General features: G+C 40.5%; 1 non-coding gene across 1 annotated transcript; it reads right to left on the reverse strand.

The window, feature by feature from the left end:
* Positions 1 to 1,111: 1,111 nt before the first annotated feature.
* Positions 1,112 to 1,218, reverse strand: LOC128281966 (small nucleolar RNA R71). Its single transcript, XR_008272268.1, has one exon. It is a non-coding gene; the product is annotated as a small nucleolar RNA R71 (small nucleolar RNA).
* Between the last annotated feature and the right edge of the window lie 6,538 nt (positions 1,219 to 7,756).

Here is a 7,756-nt window from a genome sequence, read left to right on the forward strand (position 1 = left end):
ACATAGGGATATGTTAAGAGATGAATGGATTTGTGTAGGTGAGTATGTTCATAAGTTAGCAAATTACCGAGTTGCCGTGAATTTATTAGTAACAACATAAACATGAGTTTAATAATTTTAACTTAAAGAAATGTAATTAATCCAACACAATTATGTCGTCTTGATTAATTTGTATTTTGAAATCGTGCATTTAAGATTTAATGCTCAGTTTACTTAGTTTAAAATCTTAGTTTTTAATCACCCTCTTCAAACAAAATATTTTTCTTCACCAAAGTTTTTTAAATAGCATTCATAAATAATTCTTTTCACAGTCCCTGTGGGTACGATAACTCGACATTTACTTGTCACTTTATTAGTTATTGCGATTGTGTACACTTGCACACTTCCATTGTTCCAAGTTCTTGGCGCCGTTGTCGGGGACTGTGTTTTAAAGTCATTATTTATGAATTTGTTAGTTTGCATTTTGGTTTACTTTTCTATATAAATTCTAATTAGTTTTGTATTTTGGTTTAATTTTCTGTTTAAATTCTAACTTAATTAATTTTTCTGTGATTTTTTCAGGTGTTTATGAGTATTGACCGAATTTTTGACCTACTCCCTGTAGACCCTGAGATAGTAAGAACTTTTTGATAGTGAAGAAGACAAGCAAATCAGAGAAGGACCGAAGAGATGAACTTTGAAAATTCGATCCAAGGAAATGGAGCAAACCTGCTCAAAACCTTATCCTTATTGCTGACGATAGGGATAGAGCTTTAAGATAGTATGTCGTGCTAGTGTTTAATGATCTTAATCCGGGTATTAGGAGACCCAAAATTGAGGCACAATAGTTTGAGCTGAAGCCAGTCATGTTCCAGATGCTTCAGACAGTGAGCCAATTCAGTGGAATGCCGACCGAAGATCCTCACCTACACTTAAGACTCTTTCTGATGGTGAACGATTCTTTCAAGTTAGCTGGAGTACCCAAAGATGCATTACGATTGAAGTTGTTCCCACATTCACTAAGGATAAAGCTCGAGCCTGGTTGAACTCATTGCCACCAAATTCAATTTCTACATGGCAAGAGTTAGCAGAAAGATTCCTTATAAAGTATTTCTCGCCTAGAAAGAATGCTAAGTTGAGGAACAAGATCACTGCTTTCCAACAAATGGAAGATAAGTCCTTGTATGAGGCATAGGAAAGGTACAAAGAATTATTACGAAAGTGCCCTCATCATGGAATCCCACATTGCATCCAACTTGAGACATTTGATAATTGTCACAATGCTCACACGAGGATGGTAGTGGATGCTTCTACTAATGTTGCTCTCCTTTCTAAGTCTTATAATGAGGCTTCTGAAATCATTGAGAGGATTTCCAGCAACAATTATCAATGGCCAACCAATCGAGCAGCGTCAGGAAGACGAGTTGCTGGAATACATAAAGTATACGCTCTTACTTCACTCGTATCTCAGGTATCATCAATATCCTCAATGTTAAAAAATCTTACCACTAATGGGTCTAACAGTTTTGCAGCATAACCACTTAAACAATTTGAAAATATAGCCTGTGTCTATTGTGGGGAAGGATATTTGTTTAAAGAATGTCCATCAAACCCAAAATCTGTGACAGCCCAAAATTGACCCTAGTCGGAATGTGGTTCCGGGACCACAAAACTGAAGCATAAAAATAATTAAAAATTTATTTTGATACCTATAATATGTGCGTGCTCATGTATGACATTTTATGATGATTGATTTAGTGTTATAAAGGTGAATTTCACTAGAAAGGACTTGTGTGAGAAAACTTAGAAATGAGATAGGCAAATGTTGAAGTGGCCTATTGATGCACACTAGGAAAATGTTGTCCTTGCATGTCAAATTCCCCAAATTTGACTATAATGGCCGGCCAAGGTGGGCATGATGGGCAAGGGAAAACATGTTTCCAACATGTTTGGCTAGTGAGTCATGTAGGAAGTATTATAATAAAATAAGCATAAAAAATGAAAAAAAAAAAAGAGAAAGATGAGCTTGGATGCCCCCTTGCCGTGAGTTGAGAAAGAAGGAAGAAAAAATTTTTGTTGTGTTCATCCATTTTCACATCTTGGCCGAAAATACTAAGGAAAAAGGGGGAGGACTTTTGCTTCATGCTTGGGTTGGAAGAGATCTAGAAGGAGATTTGGCTAAGTTTGCATCAAGATTAAGGTATGTATGAGGTTGTGTTAGGAGTTTCATGCATGTGTTGGTTGCTAACTTGATGTGCATGTTAGCCATGGCTCAAATCCTTGTTATGCCATGGAAATGGTATTTGGCCAAAGTTGTTATGGTGATAAAGCCATTGCATGCTAAGTGTAAAGCTTGATGATGATGCATGCAATGATGGATTGTCTACTCTTGAGTAAGATTTTGAGTTTTCTTTTGTTTAATCATGATTGAAGTTGAAAAGGAGCATGATTGTCATATTCGCCATGATGCATTCATAAGCATGGTTCATGCTTCTTGCATGTTAGTTAAAATTTGTGTTTTGGATGGCTATGGACACCTTGAAATTGCCATGCTCATATATGTATATATATGTTTGCACATGATGTTTGGTTATGAACTAAGTGATGAATATGTTTGTTTAAAGAAGAAGATGTTGAAGAATGAATGTGAAATTGCAAGCACATTCGGCCTAGCACACATATGAGTGCTCGATGCTATATTATAAGTTTTGAGCAACAATATGCAAAGCATTAACTAGTAAAATGCATGCTGTTTTTGTGAGGTATTAAGTGCATAATTGGCCTCAACATGTACATGAATATTCGGCCTTGGGTAGCCTATTGAAGGCCTTAGCTTTTCCTTGATGCTCGAATAAATTGTATTGAATTGCTTGATGTAGTATAAAATGTGCATGACCATTGTGTATTCAAGCTAAAGAGTGGCCATATGACCATTTAAACTCCTTGTCATATTCGCCATAAGCTAGCACAATGAGGTTTTAATAGATTGAATTTGTTTGAATTAGCTCAAGAGCTAAGAGGGCCACAATTGGACAAGGGGAAGGAAAAAGTGATCGAATAGCCGTAAAAGCCGTTCGACAACATCCGAGGTAAGTCCTCAAGAAGTGACCTTAATTGAATTATGTGGAATGAAATATGGATGTATTGATTATTGATTTATGTGTGTATGAGTATTGAATTCTACCGGGCTAAGTCCGAAGGCGATTATGCTAATGATTATAATTGTGTTTGAGCCTTAGTAACGAAAATGAAATATGTATGTCCAATGATTATTGATGTATGTGTGCATGAGAAATTGAATGATATCCGGCTAAGCCCGAAGACAATTATGCTGGAAATTATATCCGGTTAAGACCAAGGCAATTGTGCTAGCGGCTATATCAGGGCTAAGACCAAGGCATTCGTGCGAGTCATTCTATCCGGGCTAAGACCCGAAGGCATTTGTGCACATGCTTATATCCGGTTATATTCCGAAGAATCTTGGGCTGGAGGTGAGTGTTGGTTGCTGTAATAAATTCAATTAGTACACTCGAGAAGCCCAAAGAATAAGGTACGTTTATATGTGCATTGGAAAGTCGACATGTTTGAGCAACATTCGCTCAATCGACTAATGAATTTCAGTTATTGAATTGATTGATACTTTGTGAAAGTATATAATGATGAAGTGTGAAGTAAGAATGTGTATTAATGAAATGACGCATTTGGCTATGTGAATGTATTGCTGTAATTAGAGTTGATTATATTCCTTGAGACTTACTAAGCATAAAAATGCTTACCCCGTTACTTTGGCTCTCTGTTTTATAGATTTCGCTCGATAGCAATCGGATTCGGGATCAATAAAGTCAAGTCATCCACACTATCAACGTCTCTATTTTGGTATAAATTTTTGGTTGAACTTTGAAATGGCATGTATAGGACTACCCTTATTGGTTAAATATGTTGTGATGTATTTGTGTACGGCCATGCGAAAATGGCTCGTAAAAGTGAAGTATCGACTTAGACTATTTGCGGTTTGTATATGTATATATTTGGTGTCATGATGTGACCATGGATTGGAAATGGGAATGTTGGTCACATGATCAGCCATTGGCATGGTTAAAATGATCATATATGAACCTATGTATGGCAAGACTAGTTGGTTCATGGAGACTACCAAATAGGTAAGACCTACCTTAAAAACAGATGCTGCCAGCTGCAGTGACGTGAATGTGAAAAATCACCAAAATTTATAGGAATGGTATTAAATAGTGAATAAGCTATGTAAATGAACCTTGATGAGACTATTTTCATATGGAAGAAACGAAATGGTCATTGGAGTTACATGTTAAGAGATATTAAAGCTATTGTGAGACAGGGCCAGAACGGTTTCTGGGTCCCCTGTCACAACTTTAAAAATTTGCTATAAATTATCCAGAAAGAATTAGGAGTCATGCCTTATATGTACAGATTCCATTTTGAGTCTAGTTTCATTATAAGCAAACGTCACCAGTATTAAAGTTCTGTACAGTGAGATATTCAAGTTGTAACGCGCGAAGGTCAGAGCAGTCGATTCCTGTAACATGGGTGACTTTAACTAATAAACTGTACCAATTGGCCTGACCAAAAATTCTAGAAATAAATCCATGGATGGATACATGAGTCTAAATTCAGGGAAAATTTACGAAACCAGTTTTCGAGTTTTGAAACTCGAGATATGATTTTTAAGCCGACGGTGACGCAGTTTTCCAGCCTGACTGGAAATGTCAAATTGGTGGGCAAAACAAGTGAACTTGGTTTGTTAACCCTCGTGTCCGACACCGGCGATGGTCTCGGGTTCGGGTGTTACAATTTTATTGGTATCGAGCCAGGTTTAGTCGATTCTAGGACTACCGTGATGTGTTTGGGGTCTAGCTATACATGCCATTAAATGATGAATCGATAGTGTGGTGATTTCGACAATTTGACTTTGTGTTTGTTTATAGCAATGGATCCCGGATCCCAACCGAGCGATAGCTGATGATGTGGAGAGTGTGGCGCTGCTCCCGCAAGAAGGGAGGGGGGCGGACTCTCAACCTATGGCCAGCAATCCGAATGATGAGGCTAGGCAAGCCTTTTATAGTGTGATGAACGAATGGTTTAATCAATACATTCGAACTAACACGGCTGTTCCACAACCTCCATTCCCGACAAATGCAACCCCCGCACCTACAATACCTCCGGTGACTGACCAAATAAGGTCAAGTAAGCCCCCAGTCGACAGGATTCGAAAACATGGGGCCACTGAATTTAAGGCTACGGATGATGATGATGCCGAGCGAGCTGAATTTTGGTTGGATAACACTATCCGGGTGCTCGATGAGCTATCCTGTACACCCGATGAGTGCTTAAAGTGTACCATCTCCTTGCTACGTGAGTCCGCCTACTATTGGTGGAGTACTCTGACTTCTGTGGTACCTAGAGAGCAAGTGACTTGGGAATTCTTTCAAACCGAGTTCCGAAAAAAGTATATCAGTCAGAGATTCATCGACCAAAAGCGAAGGGAATTCCTTGACCTTAAGCAAGGTTCTATGTCGATTCTGACTCACGAACGAAAATTTGTGAGGCTTAGCCAGATGCGTGCGAGAATGCATTTCGTCCAAGCCATTATGTAAACGCTCGAGGATGGGCTGAATGATGATATAAGGATGTTCGTTGGCATTCTCGAGATACGAGAGTTCGTAGTACTTGTTGAGCGAGCTTGTAAAGCCGAAGAGCTTAGAAAGGAGAAACAAAAAGCTGATGTGGGAACTGGAGAATTCCAAAAGAGGTCCTCGGGAAAGTCTCTTCAACAAGCATCGAAGAGATTTCGAGATGATGCGAGCCGATCTAGAGGCGTTTCGGGCTTTTCTAGACGAGGACTTGATCGACCCCCTGTGACCACACGAGTCACTTCGATCGCCAGTGGTGGAAATGATCGCCGAGAGAGGGCGGAGTGTCCACATTGTGGCAAATGGCATTCGGGGAGCTGTTGGTTTCGTGATCGCTCCTGCTATAAGTGTGGGTCGGCCGACCACTTTATGAAGGATTGCCCGAGGATGCATGAACAGAATGTAAGTCGAGTGGAAACCCGGTGTCGCCATCGCCGAGGTAGGCCACCTAGAAATATGGGCAATGTCGGTGGCGGTCGAGAGGATCTAGAGATGCTACCATCGATCCGAGGCTCGTGCTCTGCAAGGACTTATGCCATACGCGCATGTGAGGATCTGCCTCTCCGGATGTCATTACCGGTACTTTCACTCTTTTCAATACAAATGTGATTGCTTTGATTGACCCGGTTCTACTCATTCATATATATGTGAAACCTTAGCATCCAGAAGACTCGCCTATTGAGTCTCATCGAGTTTGTAATTCGGTGTCAAACCCTTGGGTCATTACGTGCTTGTCAACAAAGTGTGCAAGAAAAGTCCCCTAGTGTTCCGAGGTTCTTGTTTTCCGGCGGACTTGATGCTTTTGCCGTTCGATGAGTTCGACGTTATTCTTGGTTTGGATTGGTTGACCATGCACGATGCGGTTGTAAATTGCAAGAGCAAGACTATCGATTTGAGGTGCGCGAATAATGAAATAATTCGGGTTGAGTCTACGGACTTAAAGGGGTTGCCGTGTAATATCGCGATGGTGGCCCGAAATATGTAAGAAAAGGGTGCGGCGTACCTTGCGACGTGCTTTCGATGACAAGGAATCGAAAAGAAACCCGAATCTGTGCCCGTGGTTTGTGAATACCAGATGTTTTCCCGAAGAATTGTCGGGTTTACCACTGTTCGGAAATAGAATTTGGCATCGAATTGGTACCGGTACCACTCAATTTCGATAGCTCCGTATCGTATGGCACCAACGGAATTAAAGGAGTTGAAAGCTCGGTTGCAAGAATTGGTGGATAGAGGTTTTGCTCGCTTGAGTTTTTCGCCTTGGGTGCGCCGGTGTTGTTCGTGAAGAAGAAGGATGGAACCATGCGGTTGCAGCATCGACTATCGTCAGCTTAATAAAGCGACGATAAAGAACAAATATCCGTTGCCACGTATTGATGACTTGTTCGATCAACTGAAGGGAGCCTCGGTGTTCTCAAAAATAGATTTGAGATCGGGCTATTATCAATTGCGAATCCGAGATTCGGACGTACCCAAGACCGCCTTGAGCGAGATATGGTCACTATGAGTTCCTAGTGATGCCGTTTGGGCTCACTAATGCCCTGCGGTATTTATGGATTTAATGAATCGGATCTTCGACCATATTTGGATCGATTCGTAGTCGTGTTCATTGATGACATCTTGGTCTATTCAAGAAATGAGACCGAACATGCTGAACACTGCGGTTAGTCTGCAAATCTTACGGATAAGCAATTATATGCTAAGTTCAGCAAGTATGAGTTCGGTTAAGAGAGGTTAGCTTCTTGGGTCATGTGGTATCTGCATCGGGTATTCGAGTCGACCGAATAAAATTTTAGCCATACTTAATTGGAAGCCTCAGAAATATTCGAGGTTCGAGCTTTTTGGGGCTTAGGTTATTACCGACGATTTGTAAAGGCTTCTCAACGATAGCCACGCCGATGACGGCTTACTCCAAAAGGATGTTAAGTTCGAATGGACGGAGAAATGCCAAAAAGTTTCGATCAATCGAAAACTTATTTGATGAAGCCCCAATTTTAGTGCAACCCGAATCGCAAAGAGTTTGTCATCTATAGTGACGCCTCCTCCTTGGGTTAGGTTGCGTATTGATGCAAGAAGGTTGAGTTGTGGCCTATGCGTCGAGGCAATTAAAGCCA

Source organism: Gossypium arboreum, chromosome 1 (genome assembly GCF_025698485.1).
Source record: "Gossypium arboreum isolate Shixiya-1 chromosome 1, ASM2569848v2, whole genome shotgun sequence".
NCBI classification, from domain to species: domain Eukaryota; kingdom Viridiplantae; phylum Streptophyta; class Magnoliopsida; order Malvales; family Malvaceae; genus Gossypium; species Gossypium arboreum.